The sequence below is a fragment of the Chiloscyllium punctatum genome, chromosome 48 (genome assembly GCF_047496795.1).
Source record: "Chiloscyllium punctatum isolate Juve2018m chromosome 48, sChiPun1.3, whole genome shotgun sequence".
Classification (NCBI taxonomy): Eukaryota; Metazoa; Chordata; class Chondrichthyes; order Orectolobiformes; family Hemiscylliidae; genus Chiloscyllium; species Chiloscyllium punctatum.
This window is the reverse complement of record NC_092786.1, coordinates 5,439,965-5,457,869: the sequence shown is the minus strand read 5'-3', so window position 1 is coordinate 5,457,869 and position 17,905 is coordinate 5,439,965.

Below are 17,905 nucleotides of genomic sequence, written 5' to 3'. Positions count from 1 at the left end.
TTTGGAAAAACAGGGCCTTGTGAATGGGGGATTATGGCTCACAAATTTGTTAGACTGCTTTGATGAAGTGACCAGTAACTTTGGCAAGGGCATGGTTGTATATATAGATTTCAGTAAGGCCCTCAATAAGGTTCCAAATGGTACGCTGCTCTGGAAGGTTAGATCACATGGAATTGATGGAGAGTTGGCAAATTAGGTGCAAAAATAGCTTGATGATAGAAGAAGAGGGTAATCGTCGAAGGATGCTTGTCAGACTGGAGGCCTGTGATGAGTGGAATGCCTCAGGGGTCGGTGCTGGGACCATATATTCATATATTACACATATCTATGATTTAGATGAGAATGTACAGGCATGATTTGTAAGTTTCAAGGTGACACGAAAATAGGTGGTATCATGGACAGTGAGGAAGGTTATCAGAAATTTCAGAAATTACAGCAGTACCTTGATCAGGTGGGGAATTGGGCCGAGAAATGGCAAATTGAGTTTAATTCAGATAAGTGTAATTTCTTGCATTTTGGAAAGTCAAATCAAGGCAGGAGTTTCATGGTGAATGGCAGAGCCTTAAGGAGTGCAGTGGAACAGAGTGACCTTGGGAATTCAGGTGCACGGTTTTCTGTAAGTGGAGTCCCAGGTAGACAAGGCACTGAAAAAGGCTTTTGACTCACTCGCCTTCATCCGTTAGAGCACTGAGTATTGAAATTAGGGAGTTATCTTGCAGTTCTACAAGATGTTGGCGAGTCCATACTTGTAGCGTCATGTTCAGTTTTGTTCACTTTGCTCGAGGAAGGATGTTATTAAACTGGAAAGAGTGCAGAAGAAATTTACAAGGATGTTGCCAAGACTCAATGGTCTGAGGTATAGTGAGAGGTTGAACAAGTTAGGAGTTTTTACTTTAGAATGTATGAGGCTGAGGGTGATCTGATAGTAGTGTATAAGATCATGGGAGACATGGATAGAGTCCATGCACTCAGTCTTTTTTTCCCCAGAATTGGGCAATCACGGACTAGAGGGCATCAATTTCAGGTCAGAGGGGAAAGAGTAAAAGGGAACCTGAGGGGAAATTTCTTTTAAACACAGGGTGGTATGCATATGGGATGAGCTGCCAGCAGAAGTGTTTGAGGCGGGTACGTTCACAAAATTTAAAATACATTTGGACAAATACACAGGTAGGAAAGGATTAGAAATATACAGGGAATTGGCAGGTAAATGGGGTTAGTGTGAATGGACATTTTGTTCGAAGTGGACCAGTTTGGGCCGAATGGCCTGTCTCCGTGCGGTAAGACTATATGGGTCTAACAATCATTGTTCTCCTACTGAATGTTATATTGTACTTTCCCAATTCACTGGAGCGAACTTGAAACTCTAACCTCTGGACTTCCATGATGTTTGACCAGAATGTTCAAACATTCCACATTGAATGCAGACGCCGTGTAAAATATAACATATTAATGTCACAATTCCTCCAAAGCTGCTTCAGAGCAAGGTTAGTAATTAGTGCTTCCGATCACACAATAGACAATAGACAATTGGTGCAGGAGTAGGTCATTCTGACCTTCGAGCCTGCACCACCATTCACTATGATCATGACTGATCATCCTTAATCAGGATCACACAACACCAAATCCGAAATAACCTGCTGTCTAGTTTGGTTCACAACATACTCTTCAACCTACCTGATATACACTAAAGGAATTTATTTTTCACAACATTAGAAGTCACTTAGTTAACTCAGTTTCGATGCAACTTGACACCATGCATTTTTACTGCAGAACCCACGAGTATTTGTTACTTATTCACAGGATGGGAGGCTTAGCTGGATAACCAGCATTTACGGCCATGCCAGACGGCAGTTAAGAATCAACAGCGTTGCCTTGGATCTGGAGTGACATGCAGGCCAGACCAGATAAGAACAGCCGTTTCCTTCCCTAAAGGACATTAGTGAACCAGATGAGTTTTTCCAACAGTCAGGAATGGATTCCCGATCATCATAAACCCTTGATTCCAGATACTTATTGAATTCAAATTCCACATTCTGCCATGGCAGGATTTGAAACCATGTCCTCAGAACATTACCTGGGTCTCTGGGTTAAGAGCCCAGCGATAATATCAGTATGTCATATGGGCGGCACGGTGGCACAGTGGCACAGTGGTTAGCACTGCTGCCTCACAGCGCCAGAGACCTGGGTTCAATTCCTGCCTCAGGCAACTGACTGTGTGGAGTTTGCACCTTCTCCCCGTGTCTGCGTGGGTTTCCTCCGTGTGCTCCGGTTTCCTCCCACAGTCCAAAGATGTGCAGGTCAGGTGAATTGGCCATGCTAAATTGCCCGTAGTGTTAGGTAAGGGGTAGATGTAGGGGCATGGGTGGGTTGCGCTTCGGCGGGGCGGTGTGGACTTGTTGGGCCGAAGGGCCTGTTTCCACACTGTAATTAATCTAATAGCTTCCCTTTGCATATAGTTGCATATTTAATTTCCAGAGCGTATGATGCAAAATATTTGCACGACAGTTTTGGTTCAGATATATAACACAATAAGTTGTTTCTCCTTGTTATTTGTAAGACCCACCCAAACTGATTCTGTGGAATCTGAGGGACAGAGCCTGTGTCGTTATTAGTGATAGGCTTGAATAAGACATTCGGGGAGGCTCACATCGATGCTGAGATGATCTGAAGTCATGTCCAGGAATACAGGACAAGCATCAATATCCATTCCGCTCTGTCAGGATAAGTGTCACCATATATTCTCACTGCTTCCTCACACTCACTGTCTGTCTCTTATAGCATCTACCCTCGACCAGAGCTCATACTCTACCTCCAAATAATGCTCAAGCACGACCACACTCACTGTTGAATTCAGCACCTTCCCTCCCCCACATTTCCTGTCCCTGATGCAATAGCCCCGCACACTAATAGCACTACATGGATACAACACTATGGACAGACTCCCTCCGGCCACCTCACCATGTCACATCTCACCGAGTCCAGCACGAACAGCAGGTCCATCCAATCCCACCCACACTCATTCCCTCCCTTTCTCCCATTCCAGGAGAAGCAGCCTGGAATATGACAGAAAGGGCCAAGCCAGGTGGTGGACTGCCGGATATCCGTTCCCTCATCCCGCAACCCTGATATGTGGGGTGGATCCTGGAGAGAGCCAGAGAGGACCAGGTGGCCTTGTGTGGAGACTCTGAAACAAAACACGTCCCACCAACCGAATAAGCAGCAGTGTTCATTAAAGAGCAATTCTCAATTTAAACCTGCTGTCAGTTCCAACCTCATCTCTCTCACTCGCAGAAGAACAGCTGCCCCATTGCACAGAGATGCAGGCATTGATATACACAGACGTATTGGTAAATACCCCAATATACTAACATGCGCAATGCATACAAGGAGATAAGCATGTACACACGGAGAAGCACACAAAGACATAAACAGTCACACACAAATACACACAAACACAGATAGAAAAACACAGGCTGATACAAAGACAGACAGACATAGTCACACAAATACAAAAGTAACAAGCACATGGACACACACACTTAAATACACATTAATACACAGACGCGAGTGTCATTAGGACACAAATAAATAAGTTTTTAATTTATAAGGAGATCAAGGATTCTAGGGAGAAGGTAGGAGAATGATGTTGAGGAACATATTAGAAATGACTGAATGGTATATCAGACTCGATAGGCCAAATGGTCTAATTCTACTCCTTTTTTTAATGCTCGTGTGGTGTTATGCTATCAGGTATTCTCTTCCTGAGACAGCAGCAGCAACATATTTGATTGGAAACAGTCAGTGATAATATGGGAAAAGAATGGAGGGCAGAATGGTTAATGTCTATTCCTAGTTATTGTACCACTTTATCTGAAAAGGGGCAGTGATTTGATATGAGGTTAACACAGTTTTTAAAAAATGTATCCCACAATGAAAGAAGGATGTCCCTTTCCCTTTACTGTTGTGCTATCTGTGGTGTCCTCATCCTAGGGAGCAGTGAAGACTCGGTTAATTAAGGTATTTTGAGCTTGACTGACCTTTGCCGGACAGAAGAGTCAATGTTTTTGGGAACAGACAGGAGACGGATGGTCAGACACACTCGGATCAGCCATGAGCATTCTGAATGCTGCCGCTAAATGGCCAACTGCTGCCCCTTTCCAACGTGTTGTTCCGTCAATCCACCCTCCCGGTCGTTACAGGAATATACTGCTGTCCCTATTCCATGTGTTGTTCCCTCAATCCATGCTCCCGGCCGTTACAGAGATATACTGCTGCCCCTACCCTTTCTGTTGTTCCCTCAATCCACCCCTCGATGCTGTTCCAGAGATATACTGCTGCCCCCACACTTTGTGTTGTTCCCTCAATCTACCACTCGATGCTTTTCCAGAGATATACTGCTGCTCCTACCCCATATGTTGTTCCCTCAATCCACCCCTTGAGGCTGTTACAGAGATATACTGCTGCCCCTACCCCAAGTGTTGTTCCCTCCATCCACCCATCGAGTCTGTTACAGAGATATACTACTGCCCCTACCTCAAGTGTTGTTCCCTCAATCCACCCCTTGAGGCTGTTACAGAGATATACTGCTGTCCCTACCCCATTTGTTGTTCCCTCAATCCACGCCTCGAGGCTGTTATAGAGATTTACTGCTGCCCCTACCCCATTTGTTGTTCCCTCAATCCACGCCTCGAGGCTGTTATAGAGATTTACTGCTGCCCCTACCCCATGTGTTGTTCCCTCAATCCACCCCTCGAAGCTGTTATAGAGATTTACTGCTGCCCCTACCCCATGTGTTGTTCCCTCAATCCACCCCTCGAGGCTGTTATAGAGATTTACTGCTGCCCCTACCCCATGTGTTGTTCCCTCAATCCACCCCTCGAGGCTGTTATAGAGATATACTGCTGTCCCTATGACTTGTGTTGTTCCCTCAATCCACCACTCAAGACTGTTACAGAGATATCTTGCTGCCCCTACCCCATATGTTGTTCCCTCAATCCACCCCTTGAGGCTGTTACAGAGATATACTGCTGTCCCTATTCCATGTGTTGTTCCGACAATCCACGCCTCGAGACTGTACAGAGATATACTGCTGCCCCTATCCCATGTGTTGTTCCCTCAATCCACGCTCCCGGCTGTTCCAGAGATATACTGCTGCCCCTACCGCATATGTTGTTTCCTCAATCCACCCCTCAATGCGATTACAGGGTAGAGGACCACCCCAGTCAGCCAGACTGCATCGTTACAATGAGACGGGAGGAGACCATTCTGCCTCTCCAAAGAATTACACAGGAATATAGAAAGAAGTAATTCAGCTCGTTGAGTACATTACACAGCCCAGGAGGAGGCCATTCAACCCATCTGAACGGCTGCACAGGAACAGGGATGCTGTCACTAACAGGAAATAGACAGTAGTGATATATGATTTTTTTTAAAAACAAAACTGTAACTAGTTTTGACTCAGAGATCACTGTAGGGTCATCAATGATCAATAATCTATGTAAAATATCTGGATGAAGGGACTGAATGGATCAAAACTGGTACACCAAAATGATCATTCAATAGATCTTCAAATGGAGGGAGTGAATCTGCATTATGATGTAGACAGGGAAGGTTAGTGAGCGTACCCTCAGCAGAAATAATATAATGTGAGTTGTCTATTGCAGTCGGGAACAATTTAAATGGAGAGAGATTGCAGATGTTTTTCATGTTCTTGGTACATGAATCATATGAAGTCTGTCTGCAGATGCAGCAAGTGATTCGGAAGGTAAGTGGAATGATGCTGTTTGTGGCAACAGGTATTGGGTTTAATTAGGAATATTTCACTGTATCTGTACAGGGCATTGCTGAGACCATATCAGATACACTGGGTGCAGTTCTGGTCCTGTAATCTAAAAAACAAACGGATACAATTCCTTTCAAGGATGTTCAAAGATGCTTCCCTTTACTCATTCCTGAAATGAAGGCATTCTGTTATCTGTTTAGATCTTAGATGAGAAATCTTACTGAACCATGATTTTCAGAGAAGTCTTTCAGCTGGATACATATTTTCTCTTGTTAAGAAGTCTAAAGCTACATAATAATTTTTTGAATGAGATGCATTGGTATTAACACAAATCTTATGAAGATATCAACCCATTTTTAAAAATTACGCATATGCATATAAACATCTTATCAAATCATAAAACGGCCGCATTATTTTCATTTGCTAATGAAAGGCACTGTGCACCAACAACAGCAATGATGCTGCATACAGCATACAGTCTATTATCATCCATTCCAGAGAATGTACATGGAGAGTGCACATGGTCCAGTTTGGTGTTCAGTTGACATTCTTGTATTTTTCCACACAGAAACGGAGAAAAATATTACTTGCTTCAGAAGCAGCAGCCAATTGGTCTCCCTACCTTACTTTGTTCTGCCTGAAAACAAGGCGTGAGAGCAGAAAAGTCCGAGTCATCTTTAACATTCGTGGAGGATTCCAGATGAGGATTCATAGGAATCTCTGCACAGCTCAAAGCAAAGGGAATTCAGTCAAATCCAACTGTTCCGGGAAGAAATCCGCATTCCCAGACATTTGTGTGAGCAGAATAAGTCCAAAGTCAGAAATATATTTGGGACACCCTGTCATTTTACCATTTGATCACAGTTCAACTGTCTGTGTCTCAGACTTTTCTAGAAAATTACCCAGTCCTATACCTATATCATTGGACACAACACTCAACTGGTTACATTTAAAATTTGCTTTCACCAATAGAGGAGTGGGAAAAGACAAGAGTGACCCTCCAACATTGGTCAGAACACGAACAAGAGATTCTCAAATGGTTGTTAAGGTGTGAATTCCCTTCCACAGAAGATTTTGATGCCTGGATATTTCCATTTGTTCAAAATTATCTATGTAAGACACTTGAAAGACAAATGAATGTCGGGAAATGGTACACTGACAGAAAAGTGCTGCTGAGACCTTAATCAAATCATAGTGCATGGTCGATCCATGACAAAGTGTCTGATGACCCACTCTTGCTCCACAGTCCCGGGTTACTATGGTGCATTTAGCCTCTGACAGCTCCTGCAAGGTGCATTTGGGGACCACTTGCTCCAAATACCTGGTGAACAGTAACACAGGATCTCAAATAATCCCTCACAACTGTCACACACAGATTGGAAAATGTTATTTGGAAATCCAGGTTGGTTTTGAAAGACGCCTCTGGTCTGTTTACAGAATGCCCCCTCTCTGCAACTTGTACTTCATTTGTTGGTCTTGGTCTAGACCAGGATTCGTTATGAATAAAGCTCCATACCCCACTCACAAAAATGCTTTGCTCTCTCTGATTACAACATACAATAACAGTACATCCAGGAAAATTACAGCCGTTTACTTTGAAATTACAGAAAATGAAAACATAAGGAACAGGAATAGGTCATTCGGACGGTCAAGCCATTGTATACGATCATGGCTGATCTACTGTTAGCATTAACTCCTCCTTAATGCCCAGTTCTTCGCACTCCTCAGCTCTCTGACAGGTCAACGATTCATGTACCACCTCTTTTCATACTTTCAGTGATGTAGCTCCCTAACTCTCTAGTCCAGATAATTCCTGACATTGATTACCCTCTGTGAGAGGAAAACACTCTCTACACATACACCGTCACCTATTGATATGAACAAGAGGTGAACACAGGGGATCAGGAAAGAGTGAATGGCCTTGATATCAAGGCAGTAGTTGACTGAGGATGTCATCGGGACCACCTACTTATTTGAGCTTAATGAGAATCAGGTCTAACCTCCTCACTGGTTGGGGTCTTTCAGAGCACAAAGGAAGATGTTTGTGATCGGTGGCCGACAATCCTCTCAGTCCAGGGACATCTCTTCAGGAGATCCTCAGATTAACTTCCTGAGCACAAACATCTTCAGCTCCTTCGTCAACGTCTATGTGCCCCCATTCCCGACGCCCCCCCCCCCATCTATCCCAAGATCAGAAGCGGAGTGATCACTGAAGATCACACAATATTCAGAACATTTTGTCCCCACTCAGCTCCTGAACCGGTCTGTGTCCATATTCAACATTCACATTTGTGCTGTTAAAGTGTCAGCAACATTCATGTAACAGAACGGCCAGGCACTGCACATTTCCACAGTTCAAAGAGGAGCTCATTCAGCACCTCAAGCTGGTTACACCTGGATATGTGGAAACTATTCAGCCCATCGAAATGACTGAATAAGAAGAGGGACAGCCCATTCAATCCTCCTGCCTGTTCCACAGGAAGCGGAGGCATCTGGTCAGTACATTGAGCTGTTAAACAGGAACAGGCAGAGTCCAGTAAGACCCCTAAACCTGTTCTATGGAACCAGGGAATAGGAGGGTGTCATTGATTCTCCAACCTGGAAAACGAATGGAGCAGAGACTGCACTCATAGACTGCTCACAATGTTCCTCGTGGCTCCATTGCCTGTGGAACAAATGATACTTTAACGTGTTTTGCCAGCAGTGAGGAAGGAAGCCAAATGTTTTGTGCCAAGCCTCAAGGAAACATCTTCCATCTCCAAGAAGACAGACCCATGTTCTCCGTGGGGGTCAGAAGCTGGTGGGGATAGTTAACTGTTTTACAATGAAGGTATTGTGGCTCCTGTCACGATGGTAGATAATGTGAAGTTCTATGTATGATCACACACCAAATGCACTGTATTAATGTTCGACGAGTTCAGTTAAAGACTGCCCCTCTCTCTCTCAATCGAAATGGGGAGTGTCGTGGACTGAGAGGGACGTTCTCAGAGTCTTTTAAGCCACCGGGAGTCATGTAAACCAAGTAAAAACAACATGGAATTTATCACCGTATTAGTTCTGTTTGGAATATAATTGGTGACTGTCCATCCCCTTAAGTTTCAATGCAATCACCTCTTATTCTTCAAAGCGCAACAGATTAATCCTCATGCATTTCCGATGGTACAGTCATCCCAACAATTAGTCTGGTGAAATTCCTTTATACTCTTTCTGCCAAGAGGATTATTCCTTATAAAGGAGAGAAAATCTGCCCACAATACCCCAAATACTATCTTAACAACATTCTAGGGTTGATCACAATAATTCTGTTCCCTCACTTAGCTGTCTCAGCTTCTTTCCTTCTCTCTGCACTGCGAATGATGTTGAATTTTGAAGTTTGTTACATCTGTGCATCAGTCATCATCAGAGGTGTCGATGGAGATGTATATCACGTTCAGAGGGAGACTCAATCAGAAAGAATTCACTTGAAACAGGGAATGATCGCCTACCTGAATGGAAATGACTTGCAGTAACATGGAAATCAGGCAGAGGAACGGAGCTATCTTTCCTTTTGTTCTTCCATCACGGGATGTGTGCAGCCCTGGTCAGGCCAGCATGTTATGCTAATCTTGAACTGAGTGGCTAATTCAGCTGTTGCACAGGATAATAAAGAGTAAACCACATTGCTGTGAGTTTGCAGTCACACAGAGACCTGAACATGAAAGGATAACCCATTGTCTTCTATAGAGGACATGAGGCAAACAGATATGCTCCTGTTGAAAACTAGTGGTGATGATTACATTTGCATTTCATTAACTCCCTTCATGAGACACCGAAAGATTATTATTCTGTGCCGCTTGATTATGAGTCAATGACTTGACCACCATGCACTGTCTGTCCATCTGACAGATTCTGTGGAGAGGACACATTAACCATCTCAAGTGCAAATATTTTGTGACGTAAGCATAGTTTGAAGGGAGTTGAAACGGTTATATCTGGATTTACCAAAGGCACAAACTATGGATTATTCAGCACTTGCACTGAGGCTGAGAAGGTGACTGAAATATCCTGATAGTGGTCTTGGGCAGGATTAGTGAGTGGGGAGAATATGTAGAAATGTAAATATGAATGAAGAAAAAAGATAATGGAGATTAAGAACAGTGTGGTTTCTCCTCGCGTATTGTTGAGTAAGTTGTGAATAGGAATTTGCTAGTTATAATCAGTAAGGAATAAAATTTTTGACTGGATCTGAAAATGATGACTTCCAAATTTTAAAATTTGAATATGAACAGCAATTCAGTTCGACTCAGCTTAATGGTCTGATGGAATGACTTACCAGGAACACCAACTATAGCGAGGATGGGATAGTAACCACCTTGAATAATCCAAAGGATATCTTCGATCCGTGAGGCTAATGATATCTAAGGCTGAGAAAGGTAGTAAAGACCCTCGGATAAACTCCTGTCTGTTGTAATATTTCAGTCTAAAGTTCTCAGATTCTCATCTATTATTGGAACATTCCAGTCTAATGTTCTCAGATTCTGATCTCTCCTCCCCTGTCTCTCGAGCTACTGATCCCTGTTCGTCCAGTCATTGATGCTCCCGCCCATACTGGGATAACACATTGAACCGAGTCCTTAATTAATAGAAGAGGCCAACCCTCCAGTGACACATCTCGGATCCACAGAGACTGACATCAATCACAGTCACTGAACAAATAGCTCCAGCCAACGCCTTTAAATTCAATATTGTTTTATTCAAATTCAAAAAAATGATTCAAACAGTAATTTTCTGGATGGGATATGTGAGGGTGACTGATGGAACAAATCTTGAGGCCGGTAGATCAATTGAGTGTAACCATTCAATCTGTCTTGGATGCAGGAGTAATGCCAGAAGTTTATCAGAACGTAAACGTGCGTCTCTGATTATAAATGGAAACATACATCCTGGAACTATTGATCAAGCATCATAATTTCAATTAAACATTGAGACAATTTTTATAATTCATGATCTGAGGCGAATGCGTATCTGAGAAACGTGGGCTTGCAACAGACAAATGGCATGGATATGTTAACAGAGAATTGAAAGTGGCGAATACAATTCAGATTGTTATTCCAGGTTTAGAGAGAGGCAAATGAGGCCTGTGCTATTGATGTTATCGATGTTAGTGAACTGTGATGAAATGTTATTTACTGGACTTCAATTACAGTGTGATTATGGCATTGTGGAGGAGACAGGAAACAGAGAGAATTGTGTTTTGCGACAGTTCAGACTGGAGGGAGGGGCAATAATATTCCCTAGTCATCAATATTGGAATGTTACTCTTTATAACTCATATGAAGAACAGATTCAAGGATACATCTAAAGTGAGGAATAAGGAGTAAAATTTGTTTATTGAACACAAAATACAGGGACAAAATAATTTTCTGTCCGTACTAAACTATGGGAAGTATAATTAAATAAGATACACTCATGGTATTGAGCTACATAAGTTGAAATGTGCATCACAAAACCACGGAAGTGGTGTGTAATCATTGTCAATCATTTTTTGGCACACAGCTGAGATGCTGATTTCCCTTCTGTCAGTGATCCATCTCATTGAGATTCTCTGGCGCTGTATCTCAGTATCGAGCACGATTCTCAGTTCCTGCTGCTGTTCATCCAGTCTATTTAAATTAAATCACCTTCTCACTGTAGAGAAAAAAAAATCACTTTGCATTTTGGACTCTGTTTAACTGTCAGCAACTCAGCTCTGTGATATTATTGGTGATAAATGCTCTGGGACCACAGCCAGTATCCGAACAGTGCTCAAACGGTATGACAATAGATAAAGGCCTTGCAGTCCGTGAGAATTTCTAAATAAAACTTCCATTTTCTGTCTGTTCCTGTCTATCTCCCCTCATGTTGTCTTCTGATCTATCCAACTCACACTCATTTAAAATCCCTCCAATCACTCCCTGTTTCCATGTTGTGCAGTTGTACAACTTGATGTTTTGTCCATTTTGGAGAAAAAGATAGAACAGGGACAGGACTGATCGTCGGAGGGTCCGGGTTTAGATGCTTTAATAAGAACAATGAAGGTACTAAAAGTGGGGCGGGGGTGGGGGTTGGGGTGGGGTGTCATTGGAAATCAAAGACAGCGTTACGTTGGTAGAAAGGATGCATGATAAGGACCGTCTAGTGAGGTCGTATGGGAAGAGGGTAGAAACAAAAATGGAGAGGTCACTCTGCTGAAAGTTCTCTATTGCCGTCTGAAAAGTTCCAGGGATGTAGAGGAAAGGATTACAAAGATGATACTGGATAGGAGCGAAAATAACAAAGTCATTGTTATGGAAGAATTTAACTTTCCAACTATTGACTCGAAATGCTGCAGTTCAATTACTTTATATGGGTCAGTTTTTGTCCAATGTGTGCAGAATGGTTTCCTGACACAGTATGTAGATAGGCCAACAAGGGCCGAGGCCAAATTGGGTTTGGTACTGAGTAATGAACCAGACCAGGTGTTAGATTTGGAGGTAGGTGAACACTTTGCTGATAGTGACCACAATTCCGTTATGTTTACCTTAGCGATGGAAAGGGACAGGTGTATACCGCAGGGCACGAGTTATAGCTAGGGAAAAGGCAATTATGATGCGATTAGGAAAGGTTTTAGGATGCATAGGATGGGGAAGGAAACTGCAGAGGATGGGTACAATTTAAGAGTGAAGCTTTTTCAAACAACAGCTATTGTGTGTCCTTGATAAGTTTATACCTGTCAGGAAAGGAGGAAGTGGTCGAGTGAGGCTGCTGTGGTTTACTGAAGCAGTTGAATCTCTTGTCAAGAGTAAGAAGGAGGCTTATGCACAGATGAAACGTGAAGGCTCAGTTCGGATACTTGACAGTTACAAGTTAGCCTGGAAGGACTTAAAGAAAGAGCTAAGTATAGCCAAGAGAGAGCATGAGACGTCTTTGGGAAGTAGGATCGTGGAAAACCCTCAAGCCTTCTATCAGTACGTCATGAATAATAGAATGAACAAATGAAGTTTAATGGCAATCAAGGACAAGAGTGTGAAGTTGCTTGTGGAGTCTGAGGAGATAGGACTGGCTGTAAATTAATATTTGAATCAGTATTCACAATGGAAAAAGAAAATGCTGTCGAGGCCAATACTGAGATACAGGCTATTAGACTAGACGGGATTGAAGTTCGTAACGTGGAGTTGTTAGCAGTTCTGGAGAGTGTGAAAATAGATAAGTCCCCTGGGCCAGATGGGATTTATCCTAGGATTCTCGGAGAAGCTAGGGAGGAGTTTACACAACCATCTGTTCGGATTTTTACATCGCCATTATCTACTGGAATAGTGCCAGAAGACTGGAGGACAGCAAACGTTGTCCCCTTGCTCAAGAAATGGAGAAGAGACAACCCTGGTAATTAGATACCTGTCTTACTTTGGTTGTAGGTAAGGTGTTGGAAAAGATTATAAGAGATAGGATTTACTATCATCTAGAAAGGAATCATTTGATTAGGAATGGTCAACAAGGTTTTGTGAAGGGCATGTCATGCCTCACAAATCTTACGGAGTTCATTGAGAAGGTGACCAACCAGGTGGATGAGAGTAAAGTGAGGTATGTGGATTTCAGTGAAGCATTTGATAAGGTCCCCCACGGTAGGCTATTGAAGAAAATATGGAGAGTGTGGTGTTGGAAAAGCAGAACAGATGAGGCAGCTTCCAAGATGCATGCAAGTTGATGTTTCTCTTGTCAGCCCTTCATCAGGAATCAGTTTTCTGGTCTGCAGCATCTGTGGTCTTCATTTTCTCCTCGCTCCTCGGATGTTGCCTGACCTGCTGTGCGTTTCCAGCGCCACACTCTCGACTCTGATCTCAAACATCTGCAGTCCTTACTTTCTCCCAGAAAATATGGAGACGTGGAATTGTGGGTGATTTTGCATTTAGATCACAAGTCGGCTAGCTGAAAGCAGACAGAAGGTGATGGTTTATGTGTAATGTTCATCCTGGAGTTTTGTTACTAGTGGTATGCTGCAAGGATCTGCTTTAGAGTGACTGTTGTTTGTCCTTTTGAAAATTACCTTAATGAGGGTATAGAAGGATGTTAGTAAATTTACGGTTGACAGTAAGGTCGGTGGATCTGTCGGCAGTGCTGAAGGATGTTGTGGGTACTGAGCTGTAATGGTCTATGTGCATGGACCTACAATGGGCTAAATAGCTTCCTCCTGTGATGTAATGATTCTGAGGTACTCTGACCACAGTAAAAGCTTTAGGTGCCTGGAGAGACAAGCTGGCCCAGTAAAGGACACACATTGCACAAACATCCATCATCTCTTCCTGTTTTCTGATATACAGCGGCCTCAAAATATCTGCCCAAACAAAATAGATTGATTCACATTCAAGCAATCAGGAGGACGTTCACCCGAGGGGATTGTCATCAGAGGATTCAAATAATAATAAGATTTCAGAATAACACAAAAACTAAAACAATATCACAGCAGCATAATAATTGGCAGCAGAGTAAAACTTACAGTTCCAAATATTTCCAAGTTCAGCATTGTGTTCAGTTTTGGTCACCTTGCTGTCGGAAGGATGGTATTAAACTGGAACTTTACAAGGATGTTGCCAGGACTCAAGGGACTGAGTCATAGGGAGAGGTTGGATAAGCTGGAACATTTCTCTTTAAAGCGCAGGAGACTGAGGGGAGTGAAGTGCTTCGAGAAGCTCGTCATGGTCTACATCAGTTCCAGTCTCCCAGCCTGCCTCGATCCCCTACAATTTTCCTACCCGTGGAATGGGTCCATAGCGGGTGCCATATCCCTGGAGCATCTGGACAACAAGAACACCCACGTCATATTCCTGGTCATTGACTATAGATTCACCTTCAACACCATTATTCCCTTCAGACTGATCACAAATCTCCCTGACCTTAGTCTTGGCTCCGCCCTCTGAAGTTGGATCCTCAGCTTTCTGACCTACAGTATACAATCAGTGAAAATAGGTAAGTGTGTCTCTTCCATGATAACATTCTACACTGATATCCCAAAGGATGTGTCCTCAGCCCCATACTATACTCCTGTACACCCACAACTGTATTGCCAAATTTTGAACGAATGCCAGCTACATGTTCACTGAAGACACCATCATAGTAGGACAGGTATGTAATGATGGCAAGTCAAAATACCGAACGCAAATTGAGGACTTTGTGATGTGTGGCATTGAGACCATACTCTAATTCAACGTCGGCAGAACTAACCAATTGATCAATGACTTCAGAAAGAAATCAGGAGAACATGCCCCCATCTGCATCAATGGAACTGAAGTTGAAAGAGTGGAAAGCATTAAGTTGCTTGAAGTGACGATAACCGACCTACCATGTAGACATGACAGCCGAGATGGCACAACAACGCCTCTTCTTTCTCTGGCAGCTCAGGACATTTGACATGTCCACAAGGACCCTCACCAATTTCTACAAATGCACCACTGACAGCAAAGTATCTGTGTGCATAATGACCTGGTGTGGCCACAGCCGTGCCCAGGACAGTAAGTGAAATGACAGAAGGTTGTGTGCACAGCCCATGCCATCACGGAAACCAACGTCCCATCCATTGTCTCCATTTACACAGCTCACTGCCACGGACAGGCTGACAACATTATCAAAGACACATCGTACCCTGGATCTCCTACAATCTCTTCCATCATGCAGACAATACAGAATCTTGAACACACAAACCAGCAGCTCATGAACAGCATCTTCCCAGCCCATTATTAAACTGAGGAATGGACTCTTAACTTCAAATAATGCTGATCTTGCTCACATTGATGTTACCTATTGCATGCCCTTTCTGGTGTCGCCTTTATGCCTCAGTATTGAATCCTTCAACCTGGGAAAAAGCTTGTCTCTATCCACCCTGGCTACAGCCTTCATGATTTTGCAAACCTCAGTCAGGTCCCCCCTCAATCTCCTTTTATCTAGTGAAAATAAACCTAACCTACTCAGCCTCTCTTCATAGCTAGTATTTCATTCTGATTAGTAGTCAGATTAGTAAGTTTCAGTCACATAAGATACAGAATAAGCTAGTCACAAATGGCTTGAATGAAGAGGGATATTTTTCAGAATGGAGGCTTGTGGGCAGCAGTGTGTTGTAAGAATCAATACTGAGTTCACTGCATTTCATCATTTATGTAAAGGATTTAGATGTGAATATAGGGGCAATAGTTAGTAAGTATACAGATGACATCAAAAATGTGGTGTAGTAGATTATGTCAGAGTACAACTAGACCGCAATTAGATGAGACAAAGAGGCAAGGCGTAACAGATGAAATTTAATTTAGATAAATATGAAGCTTTGCATTTTGGGAAGGCAAATCAGGGCAGACATTATATATTTCATGGTCATTCCTGGGGCATGTTGTGAAACAAAGGGGCATAGGGCTGCAGGTGCATTGTTCCTTGAAAGTGGAGTCGCAGGTAGACAGTGTGGTGCAGAACACATTTGGCACATTTGCCTTAATCAGTCAGAGCATTGAGTATAGGGGTTGTGGTGGTATGTTGTATCTGTACAGGATGTTGGTGAGGCCACTTTAAGAATACTGCGTACAATTCGGTTTTCTGCAGAAATGACTTACACGGGTGTTCCAGGACTGGAGGTTTGAGCTTTAGGGAGAGGCTGGTTAGGTTGAGGTGTTTCCCCCTGGAGTGTCAGAGGCTGAAGGGTGACATTATAGAGGTTTATAAAACCATCAGGGGCATGGATATTCCGAACAGCCACGTTCTGCTCTCCACGGTAGGGGAGTCCATAACAAGAGGGCAGAGGTGGAAGGCGACGGGGAATGATTTAGAATGGACTTGAAGATATATGGTTCACACAGTGAGTGGTGTGTACCGAAAGTGCACTCAGAGGAAGTGGTGAAGGCTGTTACAATCGCACATTTAAAAAGTATTTGAAAGAGGAGGGATATTGGCCAAATGCTGGCAAATGGGACTAGATCAGATTTGATATCTGATCGGAGTGAACAGATCAGACTAACGGGTCTGTTTCCGTTCTGTATGACTCTCTGGTTCTATAAGAGGGATGATGAAAAATTCTGTATGGTCCTTTCAAGTCTTACTTCTCTGGAAGTTTATCATGTCTCTCGGTTCACATTGAGTGAAAGCTGCATGAGTTAAATTTTTGACGGAGAAGTGAGTCACGGATAATGGGATGCAGACAGGAAACGGGGCTGAGACCCCAACCTGATCAGCCACAATCTTAGTGCCTGGTGGAGAAGGCTCAAAGTGTCTAATGACCCACTCCTGCTCCTCAGTCCCATGTTCCTGTGTTCCATTCAGCCCCTCATACCTGCTAGACTGGAACAGTTGGAGGCCACTTACTCCTATAACCTGGTGCACAGAAACAGAGGAGACCATTCAGCCTCTCAAGACTGTCACACACGCTTTGAGGTGATTTGGGAAATGTAATTGGAAAGCCCAGGCTGGATATGAAAGAAGCCCCTCATCTCTCTTTAGAAAGCTTCCCCTCTCTGCAGCTTGTGCTCCATTTGTTGGTCATGTTGTAGACACAGATTCACTGTGAATACAGCCCACATGCCTCAGCCAGAGATGGATCACAAAATCATCTGGTCTCCCTGACTGCAATATGCAATACCAGAACATTCATAAAAATAACACCCACTAACTTTCCAAAAACAGAATGTGAGAACATCAGAAACAGGGGCATATCATTCACTCCCCAAACCTGTCTTGCCCTTCACTAAGATCATGGCTGATCTGCTCCTGGCCTCAAATCCTCTTTCATACCCAATTCTTCATAGCCCTCACCTCTCTGACAGGTCAATATCCATCTACCTCCTCTTCAAATACTTTCAGTCATCTAGCTTCCCAAAAACTCTTGAGAAGAGAAATCCTGACATTCAATCCCACTTGTTTGAAGAAAACACTTACTGCTCCTATATCATGGCTTATTGATGCCAACAAAAGAGGTTGAGACAAGGGTTCGTGTAAAAATGACTGGCCCCGATATCAAGGCAATGGTTGACTTCTGTTGACATCAAGGAGCTTAACAAAACTGGACTTAATGGGAATCAGAGTAAACTCTCCCGTGTTTGGTGTCAAACATGGCACAAAGGAAGATGTTCATCATCTCTGCCCTGGGTCACCTCT